Here is a 21,530-nt window from a genome sequence, read left to right on the forward strand (position 1 = left end):
CCTGTGGTTAATGGAACTTAAGCCTAAGAAATGCAAATTCATGGCATTTTCTCGTCGGCGCGACCCATTTCCTTAACAATACACAATAACATTCCCGTGTGGGCTGCGCAGTCTTACAAGTACCTTTGTGTTACTATATCTAACGACTTATCCTGGCGAACACACGTCAGTAACATCACTTCATCTGCTAACGAATCGCTGGGCTTTCTCCAGCGTCATCCAAAACGTGCCCCCGAACCTGTTAAACTACTGGCCTACCATTCAATAGACCGACCGAAACTGGAATATGCATCCGCCATATGGAATCCACACCAAACATATCTCATCAACGCATTCGAAGCCGTTCAAGACCGCGCCGCAAGGTTCATTCATTCTAACTATTAATATGACGGGAGCTTATCTTAAAGAAAGAATTGCATTTACTTCCCCTTTGTACGCGCCGGCGCACTGGAACCCTTTCACTTTTCCATAATTTTTATCACAGCTCGCTTAATCAACCTATATCCTCCTCGCAGCCCGAACATCTCATCGTACATGGCACACTTATCAAGTGGGCCGCCTTCCCATGCGCACTGTTACCTTTTCAGCATCATTTCTTGCCATGCCGCTACAGAATGGAACAACCTGCCCCACCAAAAACGCCGCCATCATTTGCCCTTGTACGTTCATGGGGAGTGCCACTGCACACTTTTCACAATGAAAATGACTTGTGTTAACAGATTTATATGGTCGTGCAATTTTAGTTTGTATTACTTAGGCCTATGTATTTGCGCTGACGTATGTAACACTTTAGTTCATTCAGTTTCTTGGTGTTTGCGTGTTCAGTTAGGTATTATGCAAATTATGTACTAATGTATTCCCACCCCTTATGTAATAGCCCTATCAAGGGGTCTTTAAGGTAATAAAATGAAATGAAATGAAATATCACCTTTAACTGCTGCACTGAGCCTTGTGCTTGTTCTTGTCTATTCTTCAAGCCTTGTGCTTGAGTTGTTTGTGACACCGCATGACTTCCAACTGTGGTTTCGGCGATGTGAATAGTCTCCTGCTTCACATATAAAATAGTGTTGTGCTTGGAGTACACTTAAAACGAGCTGCAGAAAATGCAATGTAATAATTATTTCTGCCGCTCAAGGAATTCAGGCTCCATATCATAATTTGGGGGTCGGCAACTACCTAAAGAAGCACAGAAGTAGGGCACAAAGTTTCTGTGTCAGTACTTCCTTAATGAATTTCTCCTAGGTTCATTATTTGATTTGAAAAGAGGGCAATAATTTTTATGCACAATTTGGTTTCTAACTCCTGAAGAATATGAGAAGCCATTGAGCCCGCCAATTCCGGTGTGTAAGCCACTCCACGTTTCTCTAAGGTAGCACGAAGATCCGTAGCTGTGATCTCATCGACCAACGTTTTGCATGGGAGTCCCAGTTGTCCGTAGAAGAGCGCAACAAAGTACTGCAGGGGGCAGATCAAGCCTTTCCGGTAAGCAGAAATGGTGGGCCTCCTAATCAAAACATAGCTCCTAGGCCCACAACGAACTCTTTGTGCTAGGCCAGCCGCAGTTCAATTGTGATTCCAAATGGTAAGTTTTGAAAGTACCAAAAATCAGTTTTGCATGTATGTGTGCTTGTGATAGTGGCGTGACAATGGTATACATTTTTCAGCCATGGTTTAGACAAAATAGGTCTTTTAGAACATTGGTCATTGGAAAGATATATTCAAGAGAGCATCGTGGACGCCTCTTTGCTCCCTTTTCAGCTCCCACTTCCGTTCAAGTATTAGCCTGTTGTCGCAATATTTGAAAATAATATCTATTACATTTAATGATGCTCCCAAAAAAGCTTATTGGACCCTGTACCCATTCTATAAACAGTTGAATTACCATTTTAACAAGAGATTTTCTTTATTTCTGATGCACTGATAAATTATATTTTTAAATTCTCTGTAAAGAGCTTTCATTTACTAAGGAACCGCTCTATAAGTCATATTCATAGGTAGTATACTAATTACATTTTTATTTATGAAAGTAACTGTATTTTTACTGCTCCCTTACGAATCTATGAGCAATTATGAAAGGTTATGTCCGTGTAGATACAGAAAATAGCCTTTCTGCATGCTTTTTATACCTTGCTTAATATGCATACTCCACACACATGGACTCAGTTCTGCTGCCATTAGTATTATATGCAACCATTTAGACTGCAGTTTACCTGAGGCAATAGTAGCATTTTATGGTTGTGTGCGGTTGTGGAAATGGTATATGCGATTCTCGCGCATGTGGAAGTCTACCGGCACATGAGATGCACATGCAGTGAAACCTACTCATGGCCTGTGGAACCAGGGAAATAGAATCACGCTTTGTTGCACTCTTTCGGACAGACTTGCTTAAGTGTGCTGCTGTAGCTGGCATGCTTGGTATAGTATGCTAATACGGATCCACTACTATAAAAATGTTCAACTATTTACAGACATAGGGCTCGAATCTTGAGAATGGCTGAACAAAATGAGTTGACTGCAACGCATTATGTGCATTCAGTGCGCGCCTAGGCTTAACTGCTACACTTGCTTAAGTTGCAAGGGGCACAATGTAATGTCGTCTGTTATGCTGTGCATGCATGGTGGCAAATGTGATACATCGTATGAAACCCTCGGATAATGTTTCATTACCAGCACTGGCACACATTAAAGTAGGTTAGTGCTGACGCCATTTGATCACTACAAGTGGACATAGTTGAACAAGCTTGCACAAGCTTAGGTGAAAACTGTGTGCGTGCAGTTTACAAATTGTGGGACAACAATACATAGCGCACAAATACAGGTCTTTGTGAACGCTGGAATAACTATCGCGGTACTGGTGCTATGTATAGACACAAAAAAGTATTATGTTGCAAAGTACTTATTATACTACAGTGGTGGCGTAGAGGTAGAGTATCCGCCTCACGTGCAAGAAGACCGTGGATCGAATCCCGGTGCCGCACAATTTTCCACCGGAAAAAAAATCCGCGTGTTGAGAAAATTCCATAAACAGGCCTTCAGTGCGGCCTGATGCCGGTGACCAGAACCGGTAACGCACTCCCTCACCAGAGCAAGATTAGCCCAGTGGCGTAGCTAGGTCGTCTGGCACCCGGGGCCCATAGGTCTTCTGTCACCCCCCCCCCCCCTTATGTCGTCGAGGAAGGCGAGCATATCGACAATTTCCGGGTTTCAGCACCAGTACAGCCGCCTTGGATACCGCGCACGTTCCCCGGGTCCCCCTCTCCTTCGCTTTCTTTCCCAGAGATCGCGAATGCAGCAAATATACACGCTGTTTTTTCTGCGCCAAATAACACAGGGTGCTGCACTGATAACGTGTGACAAGCCCATGTGCACATCTTCTGTCAGACTGTAAGGCTTGGCAGCCAATACAAATGCGGCATCGTGGAAAACATGACTCACATCACAAGTAACAAAAAATATCTTTATAATAAAGCTTTAATTACCAATTTTAGCGGCAATATTGCATTTGCAAAATTGAAGCCCGACATTCATATCTTGCCCAACAACAACTTCACAAAAATCGTCGTAGGTACTATGGTAGGGTGGCTAGAATTCCCATTCTAGCCACCCTAACTATGGCACGCAGTATTTTGTAGGTGGGCAGCCCTGAACGAAAACGAAATTTAAATTGTTTGTCAGTGACACTGATCTCCCCACCCTATTAGAAAATGCTACCTGCCTCCCCGCTGGGCGGGCGCCTTAAAACAAACTTTGTCTCTTCCACTGCTTGCTTCACGGCGCGTAACTTCTCGTCTTTGCCTTCTTCACACTTTCTTTTACTTCACCCATTCAGGACACGCCCTCTTAAAACGCCCGTTCAGAACATCATCCCGCTTATCTCACACTCACCCCCTGGCGGCGATAAAGTGGCGGACGACGGCGATGAGCAGCTCATTTTTCCCCCATGCCATAACACATTGGAACGCACTCCCGGATGACATTGTCTCGTGCAGCGACCGCAAAACATTTCGCGAAAAACTAAACGATTTTGATAATGCCAACATAACCACATGAACACCACATATATTTATTTATTGCCTTGTTGGTGCTGTGTATATGTTCCGTTTTCTTCTTTTTTGATATTTTCTTTTTTGTACCTATTACAACCAATGTGCACTTTATTATGTAACTTTCTTATGAAGCTGTTCGACTTTGATGCACGCCCCCCCTTATGTAATGCCTTCGGGCCCTTAAGGTTGAATAAATGAAATGAAATGAAATGAAATGCTATGACAATTACGAGTTCTCTTCATTCTGATCAATAAAGCCTTGTTTTCATTTGCTGCTATACGTACAAATGTGATTATCCGAGCTGCGGTACCACCGCAAGATTGGGAACAGAATAGAGCACGCTTCGCGTCGATTCTTGGCGTCACCATAAAGAAAGAAAGAAAAGGCCGCGATGAAGCCCGTGCCTGCGAAAGCTTGCACTACTGTTGGTCTGCACTCGCAATGGAGAGGATTAAGGGATAAACGTCACTGGTCCACTATTTCATATTTCTTTAGCTGGTGCCATATACTGGGCGCCGCCCGCAGTGCCAAAGTACTGTAGGTTGTAGCACCCAAAACGATATTGTTTAAGAAGTTTTTGTTGAGCTAATAATATGACTTTGAGTCCTCAATTCTCGAATTAAAGTGCTTCCTCTATAAGCACTAGTTACGGGATTATTAAGGATATGGTTATTACTTATCTGCCATATTTTTCGCGCTACCGAGTTCCTAGTAATCACAAAAACACATAACTTCATAGAATCTCGATCGGCAAATATCCTCACAAAATTCACCTTCTTTTATAAAATTCGGTGCAGCTGATACAGACACTGTACTTGTAACATGAAGTCACGCAACAACAAAAGCTTTCTGAAACTTTCGAGGGTAAGAAGGAAAGCGTGAAACATAACGGCAAGTTTCGCAGCGGCTTTTCGGAGCGAGCTGGAGAGGGGAAGTAAACGCGAGCCGAGCATCGCATCGCGACCGGCCCGCGACTACAGCCTGTCGGGTCATACGCCGCCAAACTCTTCGGCCGAACCGAGCCTGAAGACGATCCAGAGAATCCCATTCGCGACTTTTGACGGCCCCACTTATGTAACGTCGCTCTCGTATGGGCCGAAAATTGTGCCCAAAATAACTGATATCAATGCTTCCATGTTTTTTTGTCTATTTAATAAGTGAAGAAAATATCACACGAACTTTAGAACTATATCAGTTCGAAACCAGCAATGCAGTGCATGCCGCTGATATGAAAAATGTAAAGGCCATGAAATGAACATATTGAGGACAAATATGTTAACGAAACTTCGTCATTCAAGGACCGTGTTTACATTCATGTACGTATGCAACAGTCAGTGCAAAATATCAATGACGCTGGCATTTGTTTCAGTGTATTACGCAGGAGCAGTTGTCACCGGCCGTGTATTGTGAGTAATTACACCGAAATTATAGTCGCAAAATAGAGCACGCATAAAAAGCAGGAGTTCTGCAAAATATATGAAGGCGAGACAAATGAAAGCGAGCCAATGCGAATATATGACAAAGGGGGTACTTTATTTAAAAGTAGTCTCCATGAGCATTAGGCATTTGTCCCATTGACTGAGAAGTCGCGTGATGCTGGTCTCATAAAATTCCTTGGGTTGCTGCTTCAAAAAGTCTGCAACTGCTCTTTCACATCATCGTCCGACAAGAATGTGGTTCCCTTGAGCTACATTTTTTTTTCGGTTGCGCGAAAATGTGGATGTCGCAAGGCGACAGGTCTGGGCTGTGTGGCGGATGTTTATTTATTTATTTATTTATTTATCATACCCTCAAGGTACGGTTGTACATTGCAGAGGGGAGGGGCAAAGTAAGTAAATACAGAGGCAATCACAAAATAAGGAGGGAAGGCAAACAACATGGCAAAAAACATCGTATACAAAACAAGAATGGTAAATAGAAACTTGTGAGCGTGGCGAAAATACATGGCGGAACAAAATAAAGAAAGGAAAGAACATACGACATAAAATACAAGCAATAATGTAAAAACAATGGCATAAAAGCAGTTATTATACAGAACAAGCAAACGCAACAATTATTTATAACATGAAGCTTTGAAGCGTGCTTTTAAAGTTATTGGTGTCAATAATGCTTGTAAGTAATGCGGGTAAGTTATTCCAATCTTTGCTCGTTTGGGGAAGAAATGAGTATGAAAAGCCGACGGTGTTGCAGTGCGGAATGTTTACCTTTTGGCGGTGGTCTATGCGAGATGAAATGTATGGTGGTGGTTGGACAAAGATAGATGTTGCAGCGCTTCCCACTTGAACGTTGCCAGTTTTGTATTAAATACGTCAACGATGTGGGGAAGGGCATTGTCGTGGAACAAGTCAATTTCCAACAAGCCATTCGTCAATTTTCAACATAATTTCTTCTTGATTGCAACACGCAGCCGTTGCGGTGTTTCACAGTATCGGAAACAATTAATAGTCTCTCAAGACTTAGCAAATTCTATCCGTAATGGTCCCTGACGATCGAAAAAATAAAGTCAACAACACCTTCCCGGCGGAAATGATGGCCTTTGCTATCTTTAGGCGTGGTGAATTCGAATGTTTCCACCGTAAGCTTCGCCGTCGTGTTTCAGGCTCGTAGTAGTGGCACCATGGTTCGTCCCCGATCACAATTGCAGACAAAAAGTCGTCACCCTCATTGTGATACCAGATCAGATCAGTCAAGGCAGCGCCGAATTTCTCCGTCTTCTGGCGGTGGTTCAAAATCTTGGGCATCCATTGCGCACACAAAAGCCGATTACAAAGATGTTAATGAATTATGGCGTGAACCAAATCGGGACTGATGTTCAGACGCTCAGCCAGCTCATCGATGCTTATCCTCTGTTCTTGTCTCATCACCTCATCAACTTCTGCACTTTTTTAAGGGTGATTTCACGGTGGCTTTAGTCCCGTCTTGGATTGTCTTTACAACTTTCACGTCCTCCTTTGAACCGTTTGCTCCAACGCTTCACAGTGGCCAATGAAATGCGATGTTCAACGTACACGGCAGCCATACGGCGACTAATTTCTTTTTACGAAATACCTTCAGCAGTGAAAAACTTCACGGCACCACGCTGTTTGGAGTTAGGATTTTCCAATATGTCACGCAACCATGTTCAACCGAATGTACGAGAGCATTATAGAACCTTTATCCTCACACCTGCGTGCTGTGAATGAGACATCCCTCTCTTCTACGCACATGCCTCTCAGATAATGAACCGAACCATTATTGCGCGGGGTGAGTAGGCTCACTTTCATTTGACTAGCCCTCGTACATTAGAAATGCGAAGATACAATGGGATATACAAATGCGAAGATAGAGCTTGATAAAGGGCAAAGAAGTGTCACTGGAAACAAAGTTTACTCCACGTACACACAATATCTCTAAACAAGATATTTAAATATGCGTATAAGTCTCCAATAAATGTACGTATCTAAGAAAAAATGAAGGTGTATATTTCGTCAAACGAAACAAATAAACATGTTGCGCAATCACAGATTCACAGAATCCTAGATACCGCCCCCATTCCATCCACTCCCCCCGATGTATCGCGCGCGACGGAAGATGACTAGCTTGCTCCCCGCTTTTCTCCTTTGCGCACGCAAGACTGAGTCACCATCATCGGCTCACCCATTCCAGCCCCCCCCCTTCCCGTACGCTTTCACTCGCACATACAGCATGCGGCGCTCGGTAACGATGTTATTGCCCTTGGGCTTTATACGAGACATGAGGGCGACGGTTACGGCAGGAATGCGCTTGTAGCGTCTATAATTGCTATCGCAATAATATAATAAGAGTATCCGGCAACTGAAGCGTCGCGTGGCCCATTACTTTCCGCAAAGGAAGAAGTAACAAAATCGAACTTTCACCATGCAACAATTCGCTGCGCCGCAACAATGTATTTTTTTCGTCTAGTGGGGCTACTGAAATTAAAAAACTCCACGGAAAATATGTTGGCCAAAATTGAATGCCTAGTTTTCGCACCTAATGTGGCTGCCGAAGGAATATTGAAAAAAACTTAAAACGCTTGGTCCACAGAGAACCATACGCATACTGCTCGGTATCCTACACCGGCGAGCCAAGACTTTCCAGGGAGGTTGCCCTCAAGCAAACGCGATGCAATCCGTTGAGTCCCCACAGTGATGGCGGCGAGCGACCATTGTTTCTTTTTCTCGTCTGCTAGCCAGAAAGCGTCTAAAACTCTGCCAGGTGAAAATGCACTCGGCCACAGCAGACCGAACACGCACCGAAGTGCGCCGCGCGGTGGTCAGGGCAACACGAGAAAAACGTATGCGCTCTGACTGGCTCTGGCAGCCCGTGGGTGAGATAGCAAGACCAAAAAAATTGAAGACGCTCAATGAGTCCTCGCCAATAAAAGTCAAAGTAGGAAAAATAAATACGAACGCAGTTACCTTGGCTGGCTTTAGTGTCTTAACATGGATGCTTTGGTGTATAGGTGAAAAAAATGATATTTTTTATGTGACATGACGGCACAAATGAACCACCACAACGCTTCGTCTCATCGAGCCTAGCTGCGTGCTTTGCCAACTTGCCAACTTGTCGAATAGTGTGTTGATTTGGCTTGTCCCATTGTATGTTCCTATGCAATACTTTAGAAAAGTCAATGCACCTTTGGCGTCAAATGTTTGTAAAAGCATTAGACCCACAAAGTTCCGTTGAAAATCTAAAGCACTACTTTGGAAATGTCAATGCACCTTTCACATCAAAAGTTTATGAGATTTATACCCATAAAGTTTCGGAATTGATATCCATGCGCTCCGTAAATTACGCGGCCTCGGCGATATGCCACGCTGAGCCCGTTTGTCATCAAATCGCCATTGAAACCTTGTACTCGGATGGGGCTGCTTGCGTTATGTGACTCCCGGTGCATGGTCGTTGCCACGAAATCCAGCCATAGTTTGCAATTTTCGCGGTGAAATGTTATTTCGAGCAGGAAAAAGACATTCTAGACAAAATCCAGAATGATTTCCGTCGCCGGGGGTTGCTTCGGTGGGGGGTGCATTTACAGCACGAAAAAATTTCGGTGGCGCGGGCTAAAGCCCCATAACCCCCCCCCCCCCCCCCGCTCCTCCCTGGCTACGCCCCTGTCTGTCTCTTTGAGTCCCATCGCATGCTTCGCAGAGATACGATCACGCACTGAAAGTACGTAGTGTCCTTTTAGAGGTGACCTACATCAGTATTTTTTTTCTCGCTGTAAAATGAGCAGAATATTTCTTCGCCTGGTGTCGATGATATTGTAAACGGTTATTTGTACCGCACTATGTGTCTGTTATGAATCATTTACTTTGTTTTGTACGCAACCTTCGTGCGATGCACGCATGTACGAAGCAATCAAATAAATCAGAACTGGATGATTTCTGAAGGAGTTCTCTTGTCACTCTGCGCCTTGTAAGAGATGAGCGATGCGTTTCATTGCGAAATCGGTAAAGTCATGGTTTGCAAGGAAAGTGAGATGACCTCTTGAGCAGAATTGATTCAATAGTACGTGTTGCTGGGCTGGCAACACGCAACAATACTGAGTAACTTCAGACTGTAAGATATATGGGCACTTGGCGCCAACCGGAAACAGATTCCGCTGTATTGCGGTAACACCTATGTCGGCCACATCTGGGCGCTGTGTCAACAAACGTTCGCTTTCGCTGTCTCTCTAGGTCAAGGCGGAACGCATTTGCCTTCGCACTGCAATGCACGTTAGTGCGACCCACGACTAGACAAAGCGAGACAACAGTTCTGGGCAGAAGTGTGGATGCAGCGGCACGTAAATTATTGGAGGATTTTCCTTTACAGAAGCGAAGTGCGTCGCTTAGCAGCGACACGTTAGTTGCCCTTTTTCTTTAAGAGAGACGTGTTATTAAGAGCCTAACAATGTATATAAATGGTGAGCTTTTTAAGTTTTTTAGTTCGCTGCACAGTGCATACTTGTATACACGGGAAGTCTTTATAAGCAGAACAAATAGTCGAAAGTTGGCGCTCCCCTCGTCTCGCCCCCTTTCAGTTTCAATCTTGCGCTGAGTGGCGTTCAATCGTACGCTCTAAAATTGGTCTGAACGGATTGACACTGCAGCAGGCGTGCGTGTGAGCGGTGAACGTTCATAAGCATAGACTCACCCGTCGTCTGCCGGGGCGTCCCGCTGCAGAAAATCAAATTGCGCGATTCAGTTCCCGGTGAAAGAAAGTAGGCGTGCCTTCCGGCTGGTTGATTGGTGCGCGCCGTCGGCCACACCGGTGCCGCAGTTTCCCGGGTGGTCGGCTACCTCCACGAACGAGCACAGCGTGCGCATGCCGGGCCGGCAGAAACTTGGTCACTCACGCCTCATCGACCCTGAGTGCGAATACAAAAGACGTCCACATGAGCCCCGAACACTGCTCGTTTAAAGAAGGTTATCGTTTAAAGAAGACTATCGCTGCTGGTAGGCACGCCGCGGTGGCCCAGTGCTAAGGAAAGAATTCTGGCTCAGCGGCAGTGACGCTAGAATAGCTACCGACTTTGGTCGCTGATTCAGTCCTGAGATTTCCGCCAAAATATTGGGATGAAGTATACGTCGCGCATTCTTTGTAAGACACCGACATGGGAACCCGGCTTGATAGCCTAGTCGTCGAGAGTGGCGCCCAGTGGTGGCGCGAGGCGCGCGCTGCGAAGTCACGCGCCGGAAAATGCGCTCCGACTCACCGGTCAAGTCGTCGTTGGTTTCCCTCGGCCGTCCGGCTGCCTTCTGACGTGGTGGGTTGGCGCTCGGCGGCCACTTTCACCGTGGCGGCGAGAGAGAAAGCGCTACCGGATTCCCTGCTGGCGCAGCGCCTATAAGGGTTCCCACCCTCTTCGCGAGAATGGCGCCGAAATGGAACTTTTTCACATTGCTGCGGGCGCAGACGCACTGACTCGCAGGGCAAGTGCTTGCCCTCCCTGTTCTTTCAATGCCTCTTCTTGCGTCTATTCATTAGGGCATTGGTCGTTGCATCTAAACAAGCAAGTGATCTGTGCGGCGAGCACAATGGCCCGTCAACTTCTTGCGGAATCCGATCCAGAAAAGAAAGAATTGTTCACAAGCCATCGATAGCAATTGTCAATCATTGATTGAATAACACTTCTAGAAAGCTGTTCAGTTTATTAGAGTAATGACGCATTTAAAGTAGTGTACTTGCTGCAGTGAGAATGTAGCCACTGCTGTTTCACTGAGTGATTTCGCGAAAGCAGGGCCGTTAAGCAGCGGATATGTAGCGGTGTCTGCAGCCGCCGAAAGGGGCACCACAACATCTAGACCAGTGTTTTTTCAAACTTTTTCAGTACGTGACTCCTCTTGGTAGCAACTAGCTTAGCATGACTCTCTGCCTTATATGCCGTATGAAAATGTACTTTTGACGTTGACGTAGGTACAGTTACATTTTAATTGAATGAAACGACGTTAAACACAGCAGAGAGAGCTACCAAAAATGTTTGCTGATGTTTGTTGACAAGAACTGGGGCCCTATAACGTAAAACTATTCCAAACTTTTCTATTCCATTTCTGGTATCGGCCCTCCGGAATTGGTCAAAAACATTTTTGGACCAACCCTACTTCACCTGTCTATCACGCGAGGTCACGAATACCGCGATAGCTCCCCATCTGATATGACGTGCACACGCTGATTATGCTTGATTTGACCGAACAAAAGATAAATAACTATTATCTAACAATAGTTATTTCTGATTCGACGCCTTCTCGCCATCAGCCCTCGGCTATTGGTACAAAGTTTTCGGGCTGCACCCACTTCACCTGCCTGTCACGCGACATCACCAAACTGCAAAAACTCACTGCGTCAAAGTGACGGGAACGCGTTCAAGATTAATTAAAACGCCGAACAAAACTGAATTTTCTCCTGTATAGCCGCAGGTTGCCCCGTTCCGAAAGGAATAAAAGATGGCTGCCGCCAATCGCTCAGGCGCTGGCTACTCGCACCTGCCGGAGAGCGTGGGTTTATTCGTACAATAAATCTTTTTGCCTGGCCGTGTAACGTTTTCGAGTACTTTAGGCACGTTTATGACCTCGCTCTGCCAACTCTTCTTTGCTGAGGATCCGTTTTAGCGGCATTCTTAACCTTCCGTTGCATGCCGCCGTGATTTGCGACCAGCCACCTCCAGCTAAGGGAAAGTGGATCAATCGCTGACGCCGGCACCACCCTCTTCATTCATCATCATCATCATCATCATCATCATCAGCCTGGTTACGCCCACTGCAGGGCAAAGGCCTCTCCCATACTTCTCCAACAACCCCGGTCATGTACTAATTGTGGCCATGCCGTCCCTGCAAACTTCTTAATCTCATCCGCCCACCTAACTTTCTGCCACCCCTGCTACGCTTCCCTTCCCTTGGGATCCAGTCCGTAACCCTTAATGACCATCGGTTATCTTCCCTCCTCATTACATGTCCTGCCCATGCCCATTTCTTTTTCTTGATTTCAACTAAGATATCATTAACTCGCGTTTGTTCCCTCACCCAATCTGCTCTTTTCTTATCCCTTAACGTTACACCTATCATTCTTTCCATAGCTCGTTGTGTCGTCCTCAATTTTAGTAGAACCCTTTTAGTAAGCCTCCAGGTTTCTGCCCCGTAGGTGAGTACTGGTAAGACACAGCTATTATATACTTTTCTCTTGAGGGATAATGGCAACCTGATGTTCATGATTTGGGAATGCCTGCCAAACGCACCCCAGCCCATTCTTATTCTTCTGATTATTTCCGTCTCATGATCCGGATCCGCCGTCACTACCTGCCCTAAGTAGATGTATTTCCTTACGACTTCCAGTGCCTCGCTGCCTATTGTAAATTGCTGTTCTCTCCCGAGACTGTTAAGCATTACTTTAGTTTTCTGCAGATTAATTTTTAGACCCACTCTTCTGCTTTGCCTCTCCAGGTCAGTGAGCATGCATTGCAATTGGTCCCCTGAGTTACTAAGCAAGGCAATATCATCAGCGGTGGCGTAGAGGTAGAACACCCGCCTCGCATGCAAGAGGTCCGTGGTTCGAATCCCGGTGCCGGCAATTTTCCACCGGATTTAAAAAAAAACCGCGTGTTGATAAAATTGCACAAACAGGCCTGGAGTGTGGCCTGATCCCGGTGACCAGAACCGGTAACGCACTCCCTCACCAGAGCAGGATTGGCCACCCTGGTGCAGTACTTGGCCACAACCTCCTATGAACACAACAATCAAACCCCGGCCCTCTTCATTCGGTTATCGATTATTCAGTGCAGTGGCTCGGCCCCATCGAATCCCTCTCCACTTGAGCGTGCTCCTCGCCTCTTGTCAGACAATTAGGTCAGACAAGTCGCTCGTTGTAGGCAATGTTATTCATTTTTCAAGCAAACCAAATTGACCTCATATGATGGAGGAGAGCGTTTGATTGGCCTGTTCAGACAACCCTGCAGATGACAGCTCGATGCTTCCGTCGGCGGTTACGTAAATTTGACGTCAGGAGATTGGAATAAAAACATGTTGGAATAGTTTTACGTTAGAGGGCCCTTGATTTGTCAATGGCCGCTCAGACACAATTGACGTGGAACATCTCAAACACGCCCACATCGAAGCACCCGCACCATCGACCTTGCTGCGTCCTTCGACGGCGCCTCCCATACGTGACACCCAAGACCGACGCCAAGACACGCCGCGTCAGGTGCACTTTCCATCGTTCGTCGAATTTTCCTCCTCTCCAGGAGGGGAGGGAGCCCTCTGCAGCGGCGTCGCATGAGAATTACGCAGATGTTCGCGTCTACACAAGGCACGAGCGGCTGGCACGCGCCGGCACGGGCTAGCGTTCCAAAAGGGGATTAAAAGAAATGCTACGCTAAGAGATCCCAGTGTCGGTTTTTCCTATACCGCGACAGCCGAGACTTTACCGGTATAGGTAGTCGCTCGTCACCACAGATATAACCGTATATTTTAATTAGAAGGACGTATTTGCTTGGTACAACCATACCTGCTGAAAGCTAATTCTACACTTTCGCTTAGACAAAACACGCTGCGGTTCGGAGGCAGCGTTCTGTGAACTTTTCTTTGTGGCCGCCGAAGGTTTAGGTCGCCGTTTGTCTTGCCGTTTCGCCGTCCATCTTTTGGCGAAAAGTAATATTATGCTCTGCATAAGAAGCATAACTTCAGGGAGCATATATGTATGGTTGTATACAACACTCGTAATAAAGACCGCGTTTAAGGAGTATAGGCACCTAGACGAAAATTTCTCTCTTCCGGCAAGCACAACATACACACAGTATGACTCTGCCTCACCCTCGTGACCTACTAGGGGTTCTTGACCCGCAGTTTCAGAAAGCTCTCACTTAACCACACGTGCCGGCAGGCGTGGCCATTCGCCGACACGCACAACTCTGCAACGGTGGCATCACAAAGGGATGCGTACAACGGAGTCGAGTGTCACCTGCCAGCCTTTTTCGCACACTCCTCATGGTGGGTGGTGGTAACAACTTTATTGAGATTCTGCTGAGTTATTATCTGGCAGGCCCGAGTCCTAGGATGGCCCCTCAAGAGGAGCGACCCTTTCGGAAGGGTAGAAATCTGGGCCAGTTAGTACATACTTGAACGAAAAAACCAGGCCAAACCCAAACCGGTCGATGTATTAATGACCGCCTGCGTGAGCACCACTCCTCCCTGGGGTCAGATAACGGTGCAAACTTGCCTCGCCATTGGAATGAGTGTGGTTGTTATCCTTTGTTTAGCAATCTGACGATTCTTGGTAGGGGCAAGGGCAAAGAAGAGCGAGAAATCTTGGAAGCGTACTACATCAGTTTATTAGGTGTTGACTGCGTTAGTACAACCTCGGTGCGCTTACTTGAAAAAGAATTTGAATTTCTAAGTCGGTCACGATAGAAGCGTTTGTTGTCTTTTCATGCTATGTGATTAGCGATGATGCAGTTGCGCATGCTCTGCTGGCCTTGCTGGGACTACATCGATTCTAATAAACCTCAGTTGACCAGTCGTTGTGGTGTGAGCCTCTCCTCTTGTCCTTTGTGTTTTTGACTGGTTTTTTTACCCTTTCGGCCTAGGCAACGAGGGCTTTTTGTAGTTTTTGATCCGGCGTTTTGAGCAGCTCCTCCCACGTCTGTTGTGAGAGAGCTGGCAGGAACGACCTGGGAGGAGGTAAGCCCTCGCACCCCCAAAGAATGTGATTTTGGGTAGCCAATGTTTGATTTGTGAAGTTTTGACATATTGGGGGTTCCATTGCCCGTTGGTAATTATGACCAGCCAATGTGGGCTGAGGAACGACTTGGTTTGGGTTCGACGCAGGATCGAGGCTTGTGCTCGGGTGAGGCTAGCGTTTGGAGGCGGGTAGATTCGCCTTTTTTGCTTGTAGTAGTTTGTTATCTCGTGGTATGTAGTCGGTGCCTGATCCATGGGATCCGAGTCTGAGAGGCACACCTTTCAGTTGATTAGACCTCGGCCCGACTAATGCGCCTCCTCATTCCCTTGATTCCCCGAAAGGACAGGGACCCATATGAGTTCAACAGTATTTTCATTTGTAACGTCCCGTAGGACTCGCGCTGCACAGGCGCCTATGCGGCCTCTCGAAAAGTTGACGATTGCCCTTTTGGAGTCGCTTATGACAGTTTGCACGGAGGGATTCATGATGGCCAAAGCAATGGCAGCCTCTCCCGCTTCCATGGTGGACGCTCTTTTATGGTCTCGGCATTGAGGATACTTCCCTCTCCAGTCACGACGCTCACTACGTAAGTTTGGTGATTTTGCTTTGCTGCATAGACATAAGCGGTGTGCTGGTTGCTTTGGTACCTTTCTTGAAGAGCCTTGGCTCTGGCAGACCGCCTCTTGTCGCGTCTCCCAGGGAGCATGTTCTTGGGTAACGGTTTTATAAACAAATGGCGTTTGACCGCACCGAGTAATGTTGTTCGTCTTGCTGAATTCATAACGGGATTCAGCCCGAGTTTACTTAGAATGACCCTGCCAGTTGTGGTGCTGGAGAGTCGTTCACGTTGGGCTGTTTAATGGGCCTCCACGAGTTCGTCTAGGGTATTGTATATACCTAGCTCAAGTAATCGTTCAGTGTTCGCATACCTCGGGAGACCAAGGGCAGCTTTATGAGCTGTGCGAACGACGCTGTTAATCTTTTCCTTGTCAGAAAGGCGTAGGTGGTAGTAAGGGAAGGAATACACGATGCGACTGATCAGGATGGCCTGCGTCAGATGGCAGATGTCAGCCACCTTCATACCGCGGTGTCGTGTGGCTATTCGTCTGATTAGGCCACATATATGGCGGGCTGTCGTCTGTAATCGGACAATCGCCTCAGAATTATGGGTGTTATGTTGAATTAGCAGGCCCAGAACTCTTATAGTCAGTACGGACGGAACTGGGCCGTCTTCCATACTGACTCGCATAGGTGAGGTGGCGTCCCTTTCGGTGGCATGTTTGGTTGATTTATCTAAGATGACGAGAAGCTCCGATTTTGTCGGCGAGCACGCTAGACCATTCTGTCGCACAAAATTTTGTACCTTATCCGCGACCGCTTGTAATGCTTCCGTGATTTCTCCATGGGAACTGCTATTGGTCCAGATGGTGATATCATCGGCATAAATGGAGTGTTTGATACGCGGGATCCTTTCCAGTAATGGAGGCAGGTTTCGCATGGTCACATTGAAAAGGAAAGTGGAGAGGACCGCACCCTGAGGGGTTGCCCCTAGTACCTAATTGAAATTGTCCGCTTTTAATGTCCCCAAAAATGTATTTCTGCAGTGCGATCCTTGAGAAAGCTTGTAATATAGCTATAAGTGCGCTTCCCAAGATTCATTTGGGTTAGATTGGTGAGTATTGAAGCATGTGACACATTGTCAAACGCTTTACTCACGTCCAACCCTAGAATTGTACGGGTGGCTCTTATAGGAACCGGGCGTAGGATATCTTGCTGAATGTGCCACATAATGTCTTGAGTTGACAAATTTGATCCGAAGCCTAACAACGTATGAGGCAGCAGCCCATTGGTTTCATTGCACTCGTTTAGCCTGTTAAGAATGACGTGTTTCACCACCTTCTCAAGGCAAAGGGTTAAGGAGATAGGGCGGAGATTCTCTAGCTCCAGCTTCTTGCCTGGTTTGGTTATGAAAATTACGTTTGCATGCTGGTGGGTTAGTTCCCTCTTTCCAGTGGATGTGGAAAAGATTGGTGATTTCGGTAACCGACTGATCGTCCAGATTCCGTAGCATTTTATTGGTGATGCGGTCTTCGCCAGCCGCCGCTGTAGTTTTGATGTTGTTTAGGACAGCACGTACTTCAGATTCCATAATTTCGCTGTCTAGTTCCCTGTTTTCCTTTCCGGTATAAACTACGGGTAGATCAATATTTGCGCTTGTATTAAAGTAGCGGTGTTTAAGAGCTCCAAAAGGGCATCATTTTCTCCCGGGAAAGAGTGTATGATCCTCTGAAGGTTCTTTTGTGATGCTGTTTTAGCCTGACTGGGGTCAAGTAGGTGTTTAAGCAGGAATCAGGTGTTTTTGCACCCTAGCTGGCCGTTAAGGCGGTCGCATAGCTGGTGCCAGTGTTCCTGACTGAGCTGTCGTGAGTATTTCTCGATATCCCGTTCGAGTTGCGCGGTGCGTCTGCGTAGGCATCGGTTGTTTTTCTGCGCGAGCCAGCGCTTCTGCAAGCTCTGCTGCGCGGACCACAGGTGGACCAATTTAGCATCAGGAGCCGGGCCGTCCTCTTCCTGGTCTACCTCCATGGTCCAGTTAGCTGCGTCTTTGAGAAGAGTGGATATACACTTTACAAGGTTAGTAATGGTTGCGGGTTCGCTTCCATTGCGAATATACCGGAAAGCGTCGCATTTAGTGTGCCTAATTTTCAGCTTATCTCGCTTGTAGCCTCTGGAGGGTACCGTAATGGAAAGAATGGTGGCTACCAACGTTTAGTTCGGTATCCTCCCAGAGGGCATAGTCTATGTTCCTGGTGAAGGTCAAATCAGGCGAGTTGTTTTGACTCACGCTATTGCCTATGCGGGTTGGTCTTTCAGGGTCAACAAGAACAGTAAAACCAAGGTCTTGAGCGGTCTCCCAGAGTTTATTGCACAAGTCCACTTGTCGAAACGTTGGCTCCTGCATGCCTCATGAATAACACATAACTTGGTGATCGCTATGTTCACATCGAAGATAATGAAGTGGAACATTCATTATCTCACTCCAGGCACTTGGCGGTAGGTACACTCTTAAAAGAAAAATGAGTAAATATATAGTAAGTTCATGCGTTTACTATATTACTATGTATTTTACTACCTTCTTACTCAGCTCTGTACCAGCCAGGCGCTAGTAACAAGTGCTACTGCTGCTAGCTAGACAGGCTTTTGGTAGTTTTCCTTAAGTAAATGCTAAACTAGTACTACCTCGTCTGGCCGTGGTCTATTGCGCTGTGATTGTGAGTTTTATGCAAAATTAGGACAAATGGTAGCATCGTTTGTTATGTTGGATTAGCCATTATGTGCGCTAGTCAAAGTACAGAAATATGCGGACAATAGACGATAGAATATTGGGTATGAAACATGGAATATTTATTCCAATAACTAGGTGCTCTCCGGTGCAATATGTGCTCGTATGTGCTCCCTCAAACTAGGGCGGCATATAATCCTGCTCTTAGACTGCGTGTCACGTAGCACAATTGTGGCTGTACTGTTGGGGTGACCTATACTAGCAACGTTTCGACAAGTGGACGCGTCTTTTTCAAGGCGACATATTTTTTCCGCGGCACAGAATATACAAGTGCGACTCTTCTAAAGGGGAGAAACAACGAACCAGGGTGTGTTAGCGGCTAGGGTGTAGAACTCAAAAGAAATTCAAAGTCGGCGGAGGAATGCAAGATAGCATCGTGTGTCAGCCGGTTCACTCGTCGAAGGACCCACGAACACAACAACGACAAAGGTGCGTCGCCACACGCAGTCTAAGAGCAGGATTATATGCAGCCCTAGTTTGAGGGAGCGCATATTGCACCACTCAGCACCTGTGTATTCAAAGTTTCATACCCAATATTCCATCGTCCATATCCGCATGTGTGTGTGTTACGATGCCGCACATAATGGGTAATCCAACATAGCGAACGATACCGTTTGTCCGAATTTTGCATAAAACACATAATCACAGCGTAGCAACAATGTAACAGGCTGTAGCAACAGGCCACAAAATGTTGCAACAGGCTGACGATCACATTCACATAATAGGAAATGAAACGTTAACTTATAACGCGAAGTGCAATGATATGCGCTTATGACAGGTTAGCCTATAAAAATGAGTGAAACTCAGAGCACTTTTTACCATTGAACTCTTACTTCTTTTACTTAGTCTTAGGAAGCTTATTCCAGTGCGTTGAAGTAAGCGGGAAATATGACTTGCCGAATACACCAGTTCGGCAGCGTGTTTCAAAAACTTTAAACCCATTATCACATCGCAATGAAATGAAACTGCGGGAAGCACGTACAAGTTCTTGTTTATTCCTGTGAGACCAGAGCGAATTCGGAAAAAAAAAACTCCAATCTGGTTCCTAAGCGGCGTTGTGCTAGTATTTACCAGTGAAAGTTTTCTTTGAATAACGTGACACCGCTGTGAAAGTTATAATATCCAGAAAGAAACTTGGCAGCACGGTTTTGAATGGGTTCAAATTTGCCTATAAGATACGAGGTTCGAGGCGCCCAAGCGCAAGCCTACTCGAGTACTGTGCGAACATTTGCGTTGTAAAGCTGCTCTTTTACACTTTTTCGGGCTTTATGAAAATTACGTCTAATGAGATACTACCTCTGTGTTCCTAATTGTTAACAAGAAAAACACGGAGCAGGCGGCAGATGGAAATTCAAAACGATGAACAAACGAGAACAAGGTGAAAGCCGGAGCCAACGTTTCGACAAGTGAACTTGCGTTCCTCAAAGCGACATAAATTAGTACTTTCATTGCCTGCTGCAGTTAGAAATAGCGCTAAATAACAGTTTTGCAACCTTCATTTACTAAGATGTAATGCTTTTTGTGACAAGTAATGTGTTGGTGCTTTGTTAATATGACGGCCTCGTTTTTAAGAGTATAGATATTTCCTGTTTGGTGACGTAATAAGAAGACATGTATGACCGACAGTTATATCGAATCTCTGTCTTAGCTATATCCTGTAATCACTAAGGCAGATTTCATCTTCTTTGTGCACATTATATTAAACGAAACGGTGACTGAATCACCAACCTAAAGCACCAACTTTACCGCACAAATGTCAGCTCTACTGTAATGATCCTATTTCAGAATTCCTTGTTGCACCCTCGACGGAGTTTCTACTCACGCATCCTCCGATTCGCGAGACCAGCTCACGATCGCAGACATGCTCGCCGCCTTGTTAAAGCCGATGCTTGCCGCTTCTGTCCCATGCTCGCTTTGTCGCTTTCCTCTTGAGGCGTAACTGCTCGCGCTTTGAGACGCTGTGTCAGGTTGCAGTGTCTCCGCGATCAGCCCGCATTCCCCGGTGCTCTCCAAGTAGAACTCTCAGGATGAACCAGCAAGTGCGGAGGAAATAAGGAGGACGAAGGGCAGGCAGCATATTTCGTGGTTATTTCATGTTGCTTGTCTGCTATTTTTCTTACTTTGCCACAGAAGTACTTTAGGGTGCCTGCGCATAGGAAGAGATTTTCTTCACATCGGCTTATGTCCTTCGAATAAAAATTTACTCGCAAGCATCGCGGATAGCTCACACACCGGTGGCCGTGGCTTAGCAGCTGTGTGTTGCGCTGCTAGGCATGAGGTCGCGGGATCAAATCTCGGCCGTGGCGGCCGCATTTCGATGGGGACAAAACTAAAAAACGCTCGTGTACCGTGCATTGCAGGGATGTCCCCTGGTGGTCAAAATTAATCTGGAGTCCCTCACTACGGCATGTACAGTTCTATTGTGCATGACACCATCATCAGCGAAAATTCTGATAGGAACACTAATATTACTAGGCAAGTAATTCTGAGAGATTGAAAATAAAATACGCCCTAACACGCTTCCTAGCAAAACACCAGTGGGCGGTGGAGTAGCGTTTGTGGCAGTATGCTTGATATGCATAATGTATTCGCTCCTCTGATGTTGTAGATCCTGGCAATTGTTTCACCCTTTCCGTCTCTGCATATCTGCCTTAAAGCGGCCCCTTGCGCGGCTACTAATCACGGTCATCGTGGTTCCTAGACGACCCACTTCTCGCATTCGCTTCAATCGACATTGCTTTGGAGCAGCACAAGGACTCCTGGATTTCATCTTTGATAGATTACATATCTAATCAACCTGCATGCCTACCACCCCGAGCGTTACGCCGACAAGCTTCGCACTTTGCCATCCGCGACGGAATCGTCTGTCGCCGTGACTATGGCCGCAAATGGCTGCTTGTTATAGCCGGCAGCTCCGCACTGATGTATGCGCCGCTTTTCACGCCGACCTTCAGTGCGCACACGCTGGTCTCTTCAAGACCAGCACCAG

At 46.3% G+C, this 21,530-nt stretch overlaps 1 protein-coding gene across 3 annotated transcripts in view; it reads right to left on the reverse strand.

Moving 5' to 3' along the window:
- Positions 1–10,808, reverse strand: part of LOC142580154 (very long chain fatty acid elongase 7-like) — a 238,171-nt gene extending 227,363 nt beyond the window's left edge. For all 3 annotated transcript variants that reach the window (XM_075691012.1, XM_075691011.1, XM_075691014.1), the window contains exons 1-2: positions 10,745–10,808; positions 10,183–10,396 (exon numbers count right to left, since the gene is read on the reverse strand). The gene's annotated coding sequence lies outside the window, so the exon portion shown is untranslated. The remainder of the gene's footprint in view (positions 1–10,182; positions 10,397–10,744) is intronic.
- Between the last annotated feature and the right edge of the window lie 10,722 nt (positions 10,809–21,530).

The sequence above is a fragment of the Dermacentor variabilis genome, chromosome 4 (genome assembly GCF_050947875.1).
Source record: "Dermacentor variabilis isolate Ectoservices chromosome 4, ASM5094787v1, whole genome shotgun sequence".
In the NCBI taxonomy this organism is placed as follows: Eukaryota; Metazoa; Arthropoda; class Arachnida; order Ixodida; family Ixodidae; genus Dermacentor; species Dermacentor variabilis.